This window comes from Tupaia chinensis, unplaced genomic scaffold, assembly GCF_000334495.1.
Source record: "Tupaia chinensis unplaced genomic scaffold, TupChi_1.0 Scaffold142716_1, whole genome shotgun sequence".
Classification (NCBI taxonomy): Eukaryota; Metazoa; Chordata; class Mammalia; order Scandentia; family Tupaiidae; genus Tupaia; species Tupaia belangeri.
This window is the reverse complement of record NW_006202562.1, coordinates 6,437,342-6,452,836: the sequence shown is the minus strand read 5'-3', so window position 1 is coordinate 6,452,836 and position 15,495 is coordinate 6,437,342. Positions and strand designations below refer to the sequence as shown.

Here is a 15,495-nt window from a genome sequence, read left to right as displayed (position 1 = left end):
TGCAAAAACAAAATAGTGATAATAGAACTATTCTTGAGAATAGTCAGTGGTTCCCAGGATATCATAAGATTTCAGGCCAAAACTCTACATGCCTGAGAAATACGGTTAAGGGCCTGGACAGTCCCACATGGCCAACCGTGATTCAAGTCCTGGACCTGGTGGCTTGCTTTCTCACTTTCCCTCTCTCTCTTCCTCTCTGTATCTATGGCTGGTCAAATTAAAATAAATAAAATTAAATAATTATTAAAAAAAAAAAAGATAGCAGGTGTAATATGCACCACTTGGTACACAATTATTGGAAAAGCCAGGCCCAAACTCTTAAATAAGCTAAGAAAAGTATGTAGAAAGTAGGGGAAGAAGAAGAAAAGAAGCAAGAATCAGAAATCACACAAAAGGACATGAGTGGAAACATTAGGTAAGAAAGAGAATTTTTAGAATTTCCAGAAGCACAGTGTTCGAGGTAAGAAAGAGAATTTTTAGAATTTCCAGAGGCACAGTGTTCACTGGAGAGAGACAAAGAGGGAAAGTGGGAAAGTACCCCGATGGGGGGCCACGCTGCGATCCCTGTTCCTCTGTCTCCTTCTCCTTTCTGGTTTTGGGCCTGCACGCACACACACTCAGTGTGTTTCTAAAGCTGCTGGGTCTGGAGCTTGACCAAATAATTGGCCACGTGAGATCCAGCCACCTTAACCATCATGCCACAGGCCAGCCTGAGAAATTTTTTTAAGAATTAATTTTAATTTTATTTATTTATGTGTTTGTTTCCAAGCAAAAAGAGACTTTTAAGTTTTGCATTTCTTTAAAAGTGAGGACTTTGACAAACGTTTTTATCCATTCCAGGAAAAGCACAATGATTAGAAAAGTGCACACCATGCCAGCAGGTGGCGTGGTGGCTAAGAGCACTGGACTCCCACATAGCCAACCATGGTTCAAGTCTCAGACCTGAAGGCTTGCTTTCTCACTTTCCCTCTCTCTCTCACTCTGTCCCTCTCTGGTCAAATTAAAATAAATAAATAAATAAAGTTAAATAAAATAATTCTTCAAAAAAAATAAAACGTGCACACCATACATAGTCATTTTTCTAACTTGTACTCCCAAACCTCAAACACATACAGCTCGAGACAGCTTAAAGAGTATAACTTGAAGATCTGGGAATTTTATACATTAGTTTTCAATAAATTGTACAAAGCATTTATTTTTTTTAAAGTGTGTTTCCCAAAGACATGGATATTTAATTACTGCTCCCACTGCACAAGACTCACAAAAATAAAACACAATAGAAAAAGAGAAAAAAGTCCAATGAAAGGAAAAAAAGAAAAATTGGTTCACGGCATTTGATTTACTTCTGGACTCTCTTTCTGTTTCTTGAACAGTCAGAGTTGCTGCTGGCCTCTGGCTGAGGCACGCTTCGCTGTACTGCTCCTCGGGACTCCTCACTTTGGGTCTGTGTGGCCTCCTCTGTGAGTCTGAGGATTCCATATCTTCAACACTAGATTCTGTGTTTTCTTCAATTTCCTTCTTTCTCTTCCTTGTTAATGTTTTTGCTTCCAAGCCTCCATTCTCCACAACGCTGAGGTCCAGTGTGCCATCATCCCAACTCCTATAGCTTTTAGTTCCTGCAAAAGAACATCTCATAATTTAATTAATTAATTTTTTTTTGAGAGGTTTTGCTATAGGGCGCGTGCACTCGCCAGAAAAAACAGAGAAAGACAGACAGAGACAGAAAGCGAGAAATAACCCCCCAGTGGGGATTGCCACACCACAATCCCTTCTCCTCCATTCTCCTCTCGGGATCTTGGGCATGCATGCACACGCTCCCAGCGTGAGTTTAAGCCACCATGTCTGGGACTCGAACCACGGTCAACTACATTGGAGTTCAGCAACATAGCTGTTAGGCCAACTGCTGGTCCCATAATATTTCATAAATTTTGATAAAGAAGTTTTTCAGTATAGTCCAATAACCTCACTGTTTCCATGTATTTAGCAATTTTACCTGGTTTGCTTTTCTCAGGGAAACATTTGTCCATCAAACCTGCAATATTTTCTCTCTATCTAATTCTGGAATTTCTAACATAATAAGGCTCTTTCAAATTATCATCCCACGGGAGATGGCCACTGAGCCACTGGATTGTGCAATAACCAGGTATTTCCAAATCACCACGTCCTGATGGGGCCACGCCATTGTGCACATCAATGCTTGTGAATTTGCTAGTGCCGTCATGACATCTTTCGGGGTCCTCTTTGTACTCTTTTTGTTTAAAAGAAATATTTTATTTTAACTTTTTATTTATTTACTTATTTATTTTAATTTGACCAGAGAGGGACAGAGTGTGTGAGAGAAAGAGAGAGAGGGAAAGTGAAGAAGCAAGCCATGGACTCAAACCACAGTTGCTCACATGGGAGTCCAACACCCGCAACCACCACGCCATCTTTGTACTCTTTATGAACTCCTTCTGGATTACCGATAAGCAAGGTCATCATCTACCAAGTCAGGATTTTTGTACCTCAAGAGTAGATTTGAGGCTTTGATATCTCTGTGTACATACTTGTGTTCATAAATGTATTCCAGAATATCCAGAATTCTTAAGCTTAGCTTCAAGACAGTTTTCTGAGAAAACCTCTTGGCATTTGCTTCACATTTTTTCTGAAGGTCATTCAGAGTGATCTATTATCATAAACCTGTAACTTTTTCCATTTTTATTGTGCAGACCAGACCCCCCAATACTTAGGAAAACCCAGGTACTTCAATTTATGAATCCATTTTTTAATTTGTTCTGATTTAGCGGTGCATTGATAGAACTAATTCAGTAAAATGGGGTCGGCCTATTGTCACTAGGTTCCACTTTTACAACACAGGGTGCATCACTGCCGACTGATTTTGAATAATTCTGATCAGCAAGATAAATACAACCAAAGCCACCTTGGCCAATGGGTAATCTAAGTTTCCATTCTTTTTTTTGCCATGTCAGTTCTTATCTCCTCAACTGCAAACTGTTCTGTAAGACGTCTCCTTGCAGGGCCCTGTCTTCCAGCCTGAGCTGCTTTTACACAATGCATTTTCGCCCAGATCGCAGACTGCTCACCTCCAGCCCAGTATAAACTTCCCGCCACTTTTCCTGACTCCTATTTATTTTTATTTTTTTAATTTGACCAAAGAGAGAAAGTGAGAAAGCAAGCCACCAGGTCTGGGACTTCAACCATGGTTTGCCATGTGGGAATCCAGTGCCTTGACCACCATACCAACTGTCAGTCCCCAGCCTGAGAATATTTTAATACAGAAAATAATAGGCATGTGCTGGCACTAGTGGTTAAGGGATCTGGATCCCACATGACCAACCACTGGTTCAAACCCTGGCCCAGTGGCTTGAAAAATACATCACGTGCATGCCCAAATCACTACAGAAATGGCAGAGAAGGGATAGTGATGTGACTATGCTTCATGGGGGTGCTTTCCCAAGTCCCGGACCTGGCAGCTTCCTCTCTCTCTCTCTCTCTCTCTCTCTCTCTCTCTCTCTCTCTCTCGTGTCTGGTGAGGGTATGCACCCTTTGACAAATCAAAGAAAAAAAATTTTTTTAAGAGGAGGCCAGCAGGTGGCGTGCTGGTTGAGGCGCTGGACTCAAATGACCAACTACAGTTTGAATCTCAGATCTGGCAGTTAATCATGCTGGGCATGTGTGTATGTGTTGCCCAGAATCCCAGGAGAAGAATGGAAGAGAAGGGATTACAGAGTGGCCATTCCCCTGGGGGATGATTTCTCACTTTCCCTCTCACCGCTTCGCTTCTTTCTGGTGAGTGCATGTATCTTATGGCAAAAACCTTAAAAAAAAAAAAAGAAAGAAAGAAAGAAAGAAAGAGAGAGAGAAAAGGGGGCCAGCAGATTGAGGTTAAGGTGCCAATTAGCCAATTATATGGTTCGAGTCTCAGACCCAGTGGCTTAAAAAATCACACAGCGCTTGGGGCCAGCAGGTGACGTGGTGGTTAAGGGCACTGGATTCCCACATGACAGACCACGGTTTCAGTGACTTACTTTCTCACTTTCTCTCTTTCTCTCTCTCATGGTCTGCCCCTCTCTGGTCAAATTAAAATAAATAAATGGATAAAATAAAATAAAATAAAATAACTCTTTAAAAAAAAACATATCGCACAGGGCTTGTGTGTGTGCATATCCAAAACCCCAAAAGATTAGAGGAGAAGGGATTGCGGTGTGGCCTTCCCCCATGAGGGGTTATTTCTCATTTTCCCAAGAGGAAAGGATACGTAGAATAAAGGACAGATACTGCCAAATAAGCAATGAGCAGGAAGGTGTGACCTAGGGCCTCTGTAAGAAAGCAGCTGAGGAAAACAAAGACAAGAGATGGAAATGCTAAAAGATGTGGAATACAGGGGCTGGCAGGTGAACAGTAGTTGAGGTACTGAACTCTCACATGGCTGACTAGGGTTCAAGTCCCAGAACCAACAACTTGAAAATTGCAACAAATAAATAGATAGATAAATAAATAAATGTTTCTTAAAAAAAAAAGAAAAGAAAGAAAGAAAACATAGACTACAGAAGTTAACCTGTAGATTCAAGCCATAGGAGGTCTAGAAGGAAAGGAAGGAGAAATTGAGAAGGGCAAATACTTTAAGAACTCATGAAGATTCATTCCCTAGAATTAAAACAAATAACATCCTGTGAATTAAAAGAGCACGGCGATGGGACCAGCAGGTGGTGTGGTGGTTAAGGTGCTGGACACTCTCACATGGCTGACCACTATTTGAGTCCTGGACTTGGTGGCTTAATTTTTAACTTTCCCTCTTCCTCTCTCTGTCAAATTAAAATAAATAAATGAATAAATTAAATTAAATTAAATAATTCTTAAAAAAAAAGCACAAATGAAATTTAATTAATTAATTAATTAAAACAAAACAAACAAACAAAAAACACTGAAGATGTTCCAGCAGGTGGTATGGTGCTTAAGGCAACTGAATCCCATATGGCTGACTGTACAGTTCAAGTCCCAGATCCAGCGACTTGAAAAACACACTGGGTATATGTGCATCCGCGGCTAAATTCCCGAAAGGAGAATGGAAGAGAAGAGATTGTGGAATACACCCCCCCCAGGGGGCGATTTCTCACTTTCTCTTCCTCTCTTCCTTTTTCTCTTTCCAGTAAGTGCATGCACCCCCCCACCCCCCAAAAAAAAGAGGAAAGAGAAAGAGTTGTTATTTCAAACCTGCCAAATTACCAGAGCAGATCACCTACAGTGCAACAAGAATTAAATTTACCTCCAGTTTCTTAACAGCAATGGTAGGCTCAAAGAAGAAAATAAATAACACTTGTGAAGAATTACAGAAATATGACTTTGTATCTAGAACTTTATTTTATTTATTTGTTTCATTTTAGAAAGATTTTTGCTATAGGACATGTGCCCTTGCCGAGAGACAGAAAAAGGCAGGAAGCAAGAAATCACCTCCTAGGGGGGATGGCCGTGCTGCAATCTCTTCTTCTCTGGAGATTTTGGGCATGCACGTACATGTGCCCAGTGTGAACCTCAAGCCACCAGGTCCAGGACTCAAACCACAGTCTGCCATGTGAGATTCCAGCAATGTAACCATTATACCACCTGCTGATCCTGAATCCAGAACTTCATAACAAGCCAAATTATCGCTGAGCTAGAGAACACAATAAAAATATCTCAGGCGTATAAAGTCTTCAACAGGGTGCCCATGGGAGATATGCCAACACAAAGGGACTTCCAAAAGTTTATGGAAAAATGAAATTAAGTTTATTTTGACACCAAAAAAAGTTTGAAATAATGCATACTTTTTTCATAATGCAAATTTTCATGAACATTCTCAAGACCTCTCATAGGCAAAGAACCATAGAGATGGTGGTCCAGGCAGAGAAAATGGCTGGCACAAAAGGCTCTGAAGCTGGAACCAGCTCCATGCATTCAAGGAACTAAACGAGGGCCAGGAGTAGAATGGCTGAGGAAGAGAGTTCAAGAGAGAGGGTTTAAAGAGAGGGGCATGGGAGTCCCAGGGATAGGAGGAGCAACATGGAAGCAAAGGTCGCACAGGAAAGCAAAGGCCACCTGACCTTCATTAATCAGCAGGGACCCTCAGCTATCCTGCAGTGAAGGCCAGGTAGCCTTTGTTTTCCTATGTGACCTTTGCTTCCATGCCTTCAAAGACCACCATCCAGTTCCTACAGTCCCAGAGATGGAAGGAGCTGTTGCCCAACATGTGCTGGTGCTATTCTGCTCTCACCCATCCAGGAGCAACAAGGAAGCAAAAGCTGTCTGGCGTTGGCTCATCAGCAGGGGCCCTTGCCTGTCCTGCAGTAGGGAAGTAGGGGCTGCTCCAGCTCTTATGGACTACCTGTCCAGGTCAACCTCCTCCAGCCACACTGGGGGCAGAGAGGTTTAGGAACCAAACACCTGAAGACAGTGAGGTTTGAAGGAATTCTCTCCCCACAACCACCACTAACCAGCAACAAAAGAACAGAAACTCTCCTCTGAAAACATAACTCCCAAACTCTCACTGTGGGTTCCATACTCTCACCCACAGTGGAGGAAAGAAACTGGCACAGAGCTAACTCACACCATAGGGAAGGGCATGAGCGCACAGGTATAGCAACACACTCCAAAGAAATAGGAAGAAGTGAGTATATCACCAGATGACAAAAGATCAAAGCAGAGTCCCAAGAAATAGGAGAAAACCAGGAAATACCTCCCCCACAAAGGAACATAATAACTCCTCACCAACAATGGATAAAACACAGATCACAGAAATTTCAGAAAAAGAATTCAGACTCGTCATTGTAATAAAACTCAGCAAGATGCAAGAGAAAACAGACAACCAATTCTAGGAGATGAGAAAATCCTTTGATGACTTGAAGGAGGAACTCCATAAGAGATAGACACCCTAAAAAAGGTTCAGGCAGAACTTCTAGAGAAAAAGAATACAATGCAGGAAATCAAAACTTCTCTTGAAAGTATCAATAGCAGATTAGACCATACAGAGAAAAAGAATCCCCGACCTTGAAGACAAAACTCCAATTCAGAAAAAGATCCCCGACCTTGAAGACAAAACTTCAACTTAGTTCAAGCAACCCAAAAGAATAGAAGAATAACCATTAAAAATCAGGACAACATATGGGAAATTCTAGACGCCAATAAACAACCAAATAGCCACATATCTAGGTATTCCAGAAGGTGGAAAGATAGGTAAAGGCATTGACAATCTCTTTCACTATATTAGCTGAAAATTATCCAAATTTAGAGAGGCATAGAGACATCTAAATCCAGAAAAGATAAAGGACATTACTGGACTCACACAGTCAACCATGGTTTGAGTCCTGGCACAGTAGCATAAAACTCCTGCCAGATGCATGAGTGTGCATGACCAAAATCTTAAGAGGAGAATGGAGTAGAAGGCATTGCAGCATAGTCATCTCCCCAGTGAGTGATTTCTTACTTTCTGTCTCTCTATCTCTCTGGTGAGCATATGCACCCTACAGCAAAAATCTCTCTAAAAAAAAAAGATCTACTCTAAGGCATATCATAGCCAAATGATAAAAATCAAAGACAAAGATAATATTCTAGAAATGGCAAGAGAGAAGCACCAAGTTACTTATAGAGATTACCCTATTAGACCACGTTGGATCACTCAATTGAAACAATGCAGGCAAGGAAATAATGGGAAGACATATTTAAAACTCTGAAAGAAAAACAGTTTCAACCATGTCTTTTAAATGGGAAGGAGAAATAAAATCATTCACAGATAAACAAATGCTGAAAATATTCACTGAAACTAAACCAGCTCTTCCAGAAATACTTAAGGGAGGAAAACTAAAGGGACAGAAGTAGAAGTAAGAGAATACAAAACAATTAGGGGGGGAAAAAAAGTAGCGAAAGGACAGGGATAAATCCACACATATCAATAATAACATTAAATATCTGGATTAAATTTCCCAACTAAAGGGATAAAAATTCAGATTCAACTATTTTATGCACAAGGAGATTAAGGTACAACTTCACCAATCATTTGATAGGCAGTCGTCTCCACAGATTTTGTATTGCATTTATATATTTATTATTATAGTCATTACTCTTTGAGTAAAATTAAATACCAAAGGAAAAGTTCAAAATGTTACAAGTCTTCCTTTGGAATGAATTTAAAGAAGGCTAAAATCAAGAACTTTGTAAAGCTTATAAATCACCAAATCATTGCGTGTACCACATCTTTTCTTTGAAACATCATTCCAATTTTGTTTTGTTTTTGCTTTTGTGGGGACTCCTTTCTTTATGTACACTACAGTACTATGGGCTTACAAGAAATCACAATGAGTGAGTAAAAGTTTTCTTTTTCTTTTTCTTTCTGTTCCTAATGAGTTACTGTTATGTACAATTTTACCTCTCTCTAACTGGACCAGTGATTGATACCACAGATCTTTTCAGATTATAAACTCTTATCTCCCACAGTCCTTCACATGGCAATTACAAATTTTCTTTCATTGTCTATGTTAAGATGATCTGTTTTCTAAAATTCATTCTCATTCATTTGTGCAACTTTTTGTTGTCTGATTTTTAATCACTTTGGGGTTTTTTAGAGCTGTATTTCAGGACCAGAAGATGGTGTAATGGCTATGTCTCTATGGACTCCCATGTAGTTGACTGTAGGTCAAGTTCTGGACCCAGTGGCTTAAACTCATGCCGGGCGCATGTGTGTGTGTGCCCAAGATCCCAAGAGTTGAATGGAGGAGAAGCGATTGTGGTGTGGCCATCGCCCCCCTCCAGGGTGGGGATGATTTCCCACTTTATATCTCTCTGTCTCTCTCTGTCTTTCTGGCGAGTGCAAGCACCCTATAGCAAAAATCTCTCCAAAAATAAAAGAACTGTATTTCACAGTAAAGAACATCATTGATACTTCAAAACAACAGTAGAGTGAATTTCAAATGTACACAACATAGCATAATGCTAAATGTTGAACATGGTGAATATATTTATATCCTTGATTTGTTTATTACACACTGTGTACATACTTTAAAAAAAACATACTGTACCCTACAAATATGTATAATGTTTATATGTAAATCACACGTTATAATAATATTTTCTTTTTATTTTTTTGGAGAGGTTTTTGCCATAGGGCACATGCGCTTGCCAGCCAGACAGAGAGAGACAGAGAAACAGAAAGCGAGAAATCACGCCCCCGGGGGGATGGCCACGCTGCAATCCCTTCTCCTCCATTCTCCTCTCAGGACCTTGGGCACGCACGCACATGCGCCTGGCGTAAGGTTTAAGCCACCAGGCCCGGGATTCAAACCATAGTTGACTACATGGGAGTCCAACGACATAGCCATTACACTAACTGCTGGTCCCCAATAATATTTTCTTAAAAAGAGAGAGCTGGGTGTGAGCCCAAGCATGGGAATTTTGTGGGCATGAGAAATATTTTGGCTTTCTTCTATAAGAAGCTAAAAGGTTGTTTTTTTTGTTTTTTGTTTTTTTTTTTGAAAGTTTTGCTATAGGGCACATACACTCTTCAGAGAGAGAGAGAGAAAGTGGGGATGGTCACCCTTCTGCTCTTCCCAAAATTTGGGGCCTGCACGCACATGTATCTGACTTGTTTTTCAAGTCATCGGGCCTGGGGCTCAAACTGCAGTCAGCCATGTGGGATTCAGCTATCTTCACCACCACATCACCACCAGCTGAAACCCTGCTTTCCCTTTAAGTGGATCATTCTGCCTGTTCTGTGCTGAATGACCAATGGAGGGTAGAAGTGGGTACAAGGTCCCAGTCAGAAAACCACCGTAAGGGTTTGGGTGCGAAGTGGTGGTCACTTGGCTTACGTTGTTGGCAATGGAAATGTAACATCTGGAGAGGCTGATCCACATTGGAAGGTTTCAAGTTCACATCCTGAGACCTCTGAGAGCAGGCAGCACACAAGTGTGCCGTGACCCAGGTCTGGGTAAAGCTGGGATGGATCAGGGCATCAAGCGTGTTGAGGGGGCTGTCTCCCTCTCTTTCTCTCTCTCTCTCACTCACGGCTCTCTCTCTCTCTCTCTCATTCATAGAATAAATAAATGAACTTTATAGATAGATAAACTTAAAAAAATCTCTTTTTAAAAATTTGCTAAAGGATGGGACCAGCAAATGGCTTAGCAGTTACGTCACTGGACTCCCACAAGGATGACTGCAGCTCATGTCCCAGACCTAGTGTCTTGAAAATTACGCTGGGAACATGTGCGTGCAGGCCCAAGATCCCAGGAGAAGAATGGAAGAGAAGGGACTGCAGTGTGGCCATCCTTCTGGGAGGTGATTTCCCACTTTCCCCCTCACTGTCTCTGTCTCTCTTTCCAGTGAGCACACACACCCTAAGGCAAAGACTTCTTTAAAATTTTTTTAAAAATAAATAAATACATTTGCTATAGGGCACATGCACTCCAGAGAGAGACAGAGAGGAGAGAGAGAGAGAGAGAGGGCAATGAAGTACCTCCCAAGGTGGATGACTATCCCACAATTCTCTCTCCTCCATTCTCCTCTTGGGACATGGGCACATAGACATATGGGCCTAGTATGTCTTACAAGTCACCAGGTCCAGGACTCAGTTAGCCATGTGTCATCCAGCCACCTTACCCACTATACCACCTAGCTGACCTAAAAGAAAAAAAATATATGCATTTTAAAGAGAAGAAAGATTTAGGCTACGTTTTGTGGGGAGAGCAAGCAGATATTCCTGGAGTGTTTGTAGGACAGACTAAAGAAAAGGCAGGAGACTGAGGGCAAGGCTGAGATAGGGAAGACTGAAATAGGGACAGTGTGGGGGGAACATCGTGATGATGCTGAAGCATGTTATGTCCATAAACACAGTAGGCGCAAGATGAGAGTTCATCGTAGAAGTTTGGAGATTAGATGAGAAGTCAGGCCTGGGAGGTTTGGTCATAGATTGATATAAAGATAGTGTCCAGGGGGCCAACCAGTGGTGTGGTGGTTCAGGCGTTGGATTTTATATGACCCACTTTGTTCAAGTCCCAGACCTGGCAGCTTGAAAAACATGCTTGGTGCAATGTGTACATATGCCCAAAATCCCAAGAGGAGAAAGAAGGAGAAGGAATTGTTGTGTGACTATCCCCCGCGGGGGGTGATTTCTCACTTTCTCTCTCTCTCTTTCTGACTCTGTTTCCAGTGAGCACATGTGCCCTATAGCAAAAGACAAAGAAAAAGATAGATACCCATATTCTAACACATTCTGAGGAAAATGTTGCTTAAATTAGAAAGATGAAAAAAAGTTCTTAAAGCATTTAAAAGCAGTGCATATATAATAATGAAGAAAAGCAAACCGGGCTGACCCCAGACTTTTCACTCATTAAATATTAGGAAGTGGTGCAGCAAGTATATAAAGATTGAAGAGAAATGGTGTCAGGTTACATTTCAACGCAAAAAACTGCCCCAAGTAGTCAGGCAGGGTAGCATGCGCCTGTGATCCCAGCTACTTGGGAGTCTGAGAAAGGAGGATCTTGACAGAGGGCCCAGTCTTAAAAACAACAATAAGAATAACAGAGAATGGCAAAGAATGATATGAAAGATAGGTCAGTAGAGATTGAAACAAGTTCAAACACAGAATTAAACCTAAGTAATTGTTTATAACTAGAATTGAAATGTGAAGACAGATAAAAAAATAATTTTTGAAAGATCTGTTATGGGGGCCATTAGGTGGCGTGGTGGTTAAGGGCACTAGACTCCCACATAACTGACTGCAGTTCGAGTCCCAGACCTGGTGACTTGCTTTCTCACTCTCTCTCTCTCTCTCTCTTTTCACTTTGTCCCTCTCTGGTCAAATTAAAATAAATAAATAAATAAATTTAATTTAATCATTCTTTTTTTTAAAAAAAAAAAAGAGAAGAAAGATCAGTTACAGAGTCTAAAAGGAGTGATTTATGAGTACAAATATGTGTCTTAGAGTTCATAGAATGTAAACAAAGACTAAATGGAAAGAATTGAGAAGCTGGGCCTGTAACGTGAGCAGGAAACCAGGAAGCATGAAAGGAAGTTTGTTGTACTGATAACTATGCAATCCTTGGTAAAATTATAGTACACACAAATATTTACAAATTGTGTAATATTGCATGAAAATGCTGGAATACAAACTTTTGAAAATCAAAGAAAAAATGCTAGAATGCCAATTGAAATGGAAGCTGTTAACACATCCATCCTAAATCCCTGTTACTCAGGAGAGGGTGGGGAGGCAGAACGATACAAACTAGGAGATTGGCTGGCAAATAAAATAGTAAAAATAAATGACAGAGATTTTGAATGGATATTTGAGATGTTGGATGTGTTTATTACTCCGATTGGATTTTTCCTTTTCTTTTTTTTTGCTACAGGTATATGCACTTACCGGACAGAGGTGGAGAGAGAGGAAAATGAGAAATCACCCTCCAGAGGCCACACTGCAGTCCCTTCTCTTCCATTTTCCTTTCTGGATTTTGGGCATTTACATACACAGAAATATAATAGTATAATAATTAACATTTAATATATAATAATACATAATATCCATGTTCACTAATATTTTATTTTATATTTTTTGCTATCAGCCATGTGTGCTGGCCAAAGAGAGACTGAGAGAGAGAGAGAGAGAGAGAAAGTAAGAAATCAGCTTCTGAAGAGTTGACAGTGTACAATCCCTTTCCCTCCATTCTCTTCTCAAGATTTTGGGCATGCCTGCACACATGCCCAGCTGAATTTTTAAGCCACTGGGTCCAGGATTCAAACCTCACAGTAATGTGGTATTGACCACCTTAACCTCCATGCCACCTGCTGACTCTAACCAATTCTTGAACAACTACTATATGCTAAGCGCAAAACTAAATTATGGAGGTGCTTAATAGGTGTTCTGGGGACCAGCAGTTGGCATAATGGCTATGTCGATGGACTCCCATGGAGTCGACCACGGTTTGAGTCCCGGACCTGCGGCTTAAAACTCATGCCGGGCGCATGTGCATGCGTGCCCAAGATCCTGAGAAGAGAATGGAGGAGAAGGGATTGTGGCGTGACCATCCCCCCTGGGGGGCGATTTCCCGCTTTCTGTCTCTATGTCTCTTTCTGTCTGTCTGGCAAGTGCACACGCCCTGTAGAGAAAAACATCTCAAAAAAAAAAATTCACTGTCGTTGACTATTTGAAGTGTTCATTGACTTCTGTCCAACTATCCTCACTCTAATGTTCTCTCAATTCCCTTGTTGACAGACATAACATATTCTATAGAAATAAGAATGAATGCAATTTATTTCTAAGCATGAGATTGAGGGACTGACCTGGAGAAAGACAAACATGTTTCTGGGGGTGCTGAGATACAGTGGTTCTTTTCGTTTAGTTCTGAGAGCAGAGAGTTATCAGTCAGCCAAAGGCGTCGTTAACATTAGCCCGGCCCAAACAGGTGGGACGACTGGAAGCAGACACCTGGCCTGTAAGTTATAGGCGAGTTTGAAATGCTTAGGTTAGTAACTGGTTAAAGTAAAACACAAGTCTCTGCTCCTGAAAGAAATCATCAAAAGAATGTCTCTACTTTACTCTAAGAGATAAGAAGGTTTATCATGCTCATAAAAACCTTATGCCTAGGATAAGATGTGACATCCCACTATCAGCGGGCCAAAGTGGTCTGTTACTGTTTGTAGGAATGACTCTTCCAGGTTCCCTGGAAACTTTGGAACAGGAGAAAGTCAGAATGCTGTCCTCACCCTTCTACCCCCTCCTTCCACCTTCTGATACTCTCCACACATTCCCTACTTCCATGCGAATCTTTCAGCTTCCACTAATGAGGGAGAACATGTGGTATTTGTCTTTCAGTGCCTGGTTTATCTCACTTAGAATAAATGCTTTTTTTTTTTCTTTTCTAAATAACAAAGTATCATTACAACATTTTAAATATTTAAGCAGTTTGTAAACATGCAACTTGAAAAGTTCAAGTTCCAACAATTCCACACTTCAGAGAGATCACTGCAGCCTTTTAGATTACGAAACAAAAATAGAAGTTTTTTTTTTATTTTTTTTTTTAATTTCCTTTTTTTTTTTTTTTTTTTTTTTTGAGAGGCTTTTGCTATAGGGTGCCGTGCGCTTGCCAGAGAGACAGAGAGACAAAAAGCGAGAAATCACTCCCCAGGGGGGATGGCCACGCCGCAATCCCTTCTCCATTCTCCTCTCAGGATCTTGGGCATGCACGTACACATGCCCAGCGTGAGTTTAAGACACCGGGTCCAGGACTAGAACCCGTGGTCGACTACATGGGAGTCCAGCAACATAGCCATTATACCAACCGCTGGTCCCTTAAAAAAATGTATGTATCCTTGTTCATGTGCCTTCCTCTAAAAACTATCTCCCTCTAACGAGCCACATTTTTATAGAGGGAGGTGGGTAGTTTTGTTACCAATTATTCCCAGAGATGGGATGTTTTGCCATTCAGTGTCACGGAGTCAATTTAGTAGACAGAAACTGAGTGTCATGGTGTTACGGGATGGTTTCTGTGATCCTCTCCAGATTCTTGGAGTTTTGAACAAAGAATTGAACAAAACACGGCAACAGTGAAAGGAAGAGGCTTCCATTAAGCAGATGGCTTAATGGTTACATTGCTGGACTCACCATGGCCAGAGTCCCGAACCCGGAGGCTTAAAACTCACACAGGGTGCGTGTACATGCATGCCCAAGATCCCAAGAAGAAAATGGAGGAGAAGGGATTGCAGTGTGTCCATTCCTCCTGGGGGGCTGATTTCTCACTTTCTGTCTCTCCAGCAAGCACATGCACCCTACAGCAAAAATCTCTCTTAGCAAACAAACAAACAAAAGACAAAGCAAATGGGGTAATGAAGGTACCAGGTAGGGGAATAGAGGGAAGGAAAACGCAGAGCTCGGTCTGCAAAAGGCAGGGAATTTCCCTGGAATTCCAAACCTGGACTCCTTTTTCTCCATACAACAGCATTTTCTCGTTACCAGGGAGATTGTCAGCTGTGAGGGGACTGAAAGGTGTGTCACTTAGTATGCTAATATAGTAAGAGGAGGGCATCAAGTTTACAGTTTGGGCAGGAGTCATAAGGCTCTGGGCTCTTTTGTGTAGGCCTTATCTTAACCAGGCATTCATCTTACAGTCTAAAAGAAAGACAGGGCACTGTGAGGGAGGGGCTGGGACTGATAAGACCCTTTCACTCTACCTCTAGAGTGAAAATACCTTTGAGGAGTGGCCGGGATATTGGAAGAATGGGGCTATCTGATGACTGAGTAGTTAACTGTTCTCTGATGTTCTATCTAGGTTCCAGGATGGCTATGGGGATTGAACAAGAGAATGTTACCCAGTAGCAGTATAGACCTGTAAATAAAGCAATCATTGGCAGAATGATTATTATGATTATTTATTTATTTTGGGGGAGGTTTTTGCTATAGAGCGTATGTGCTCGCCAGAAAGACAGAGAGACAGAAAGCGAAGAAATCACCTCCGGGGTGACGGGGGTGGGTGGGGT

The 15,495-nt window shown here is 41.3% G+C and overlaps 1 pseudogene; it reads right to left on the bottom strand.

The window, feature by feature from the left end:
- Nucleotides 1-1,161: 1,161 nt before the first annotated feature.
- Nucleotides 1,162-3,057, bottom strand: LOC102495002 (serine/threonine-protein kinase VRK1-like; annotated as a pseudogene).
- Between the last annotated feature and the right edge of the window lie 12,438 nt (nucleotides 3,058-15,495).